The 1,152-nt window shown below is 43.6% G+C and overlaps 1 protein-coding gene across 3 annotated transcripts in view; it reads left to right on the top strand.

The window, feature by feature from the left end:
• The window catches only part of LOC101860731 (long-chain-fatty-acid--CoA ligase 1), a 55,640-nt gene that overhangs the window by 7,093 nt on the left and 47,395 nt on the right, over positions 1–1,152 (top strand). Inside the window, exon 1 of one of the 3 annotated variants that reach the window (XM_005094680.3) lies at positions 234–362. The exons of 1 other annotated variant lie outside the window; for it this stretch is intronic. The gene's annotated coding sequence lies outside the window, so the exon portion shown is untranslated. Of the gene's footprint in view, positions 1–233; positions 414–1,152 lie in introns of those variants that run through there. One more of the 3 variants, XM_013080467.2, reaches the window with a different exon arrangement.

Genomic DNA, 1,152 nt, shown 5'->3' with positions numbered 1-1,152 from the left:
GAGGGGGGGGTTGAGCGCGCCTGTTTGTGTGCACACATATACACACATACACACAAACACGCACGCACGCACGTTTAAATGTCGATATTATGTTTGTCGTAGGCACCTCAATACCTAGCGTCAACTGAAGCGCGTGACCTGTTCAGGTCCGGGAGGTCGTCGGTCACGCCTCAGCTACCACGCGCGGCGTGCTGTGAAGAAATAGAGTATTGAGAACGTTCCGAGGCTAGCTACAAGCCCCAAACCCCAAGCCAGAGCTAAGCCTCTTGGGGGAAAGCATACCACAACCAGTCACTTTTACCTTGGTGTGTTCCGAGCTTGCAGTGTTGTGTTGTTCGGCTTTCTCCCACCTTTAAAGTCCGGTATGCTGGATAGCATTTATTCTGATTTCTTTCTGTTTCACAATACATTGTGTAGGTACATGTGTATTGAAATCGTGTTGGAAGTGCCGTAAAATGCTTACTTAAAGTAAAGTACAAAGTTTGTAACTGATTATTCCCCGACGGATTTCGGTTTTTTCCCTGCATAGTCCGTGCATAATTATGTATTTATATATATATTTATTTTTAGAACGTTTGATATACAAGTTCTCTAAAAAAAAAGTTTTCTCTTTGTTTAGCTCACGATCTAGATGTGACTGACGTCTGTGGTGTAACGGCAACGTTTAGGCGTTTCGCTTTCTCACGCAGAAGACCCTAGTTTGATTTCCGAGTGGGTAGAGTTTATATCGAGTATCTCAGTCTTTCCGCTAGCTGTATTGTTATTGCCCTCTCAGCTCGAATTGGCCCTGACAAGCAGGGTTGGAAGCCCGTCTCCTAAATGATCTAAAGTGTGTCGATTGGGGCGTAAAAGCACCTACATAAGAAAGCAGATTTAGATATGACTTAGCCTACTTCGTATAAAGTTATTTTAGCATAAAATTGTAGAAGGTTGACGAGATCCATGTTATGTTCTCAAGTTTTTCCAGAGTAGTTTTGACGTCTTGAAAGCAAATATATACTTAAAATTTACGAGTCGGATGTCGCTGTTAAGCTTTCTTTATGCTTTGACGTGTCCTTCCACCACTGTATGGAATTCCGTCACCGTCCTCTGTGGTCTAATGGTTACACTCTCGTCCGTTGCTTTCGAAAGACATAAATCCGACTGGGGGGG

This window comes from Aplysia californica, unplaced genomic scaffold (genome assembly GCF_000002075.1).
Source record: "Aplysia californica isolate F4 #8 unplaced genomic scaffold, AplCal3.0 scaffold00087, whole genome shotgun sequence".
In the NCBI taxonomy this organism is placed as follows: Eukaryota; Metazoa; Mollusca; class Gastropoda; order Aplysiida; family Aplysiidae; genus Aplysia; species Aplysia californica.
The sequence above is the reverse complement of the archived record's forward strand: the minus strand, read 5'-3'. Positions and strand labels throughout refer to the sequence as shown.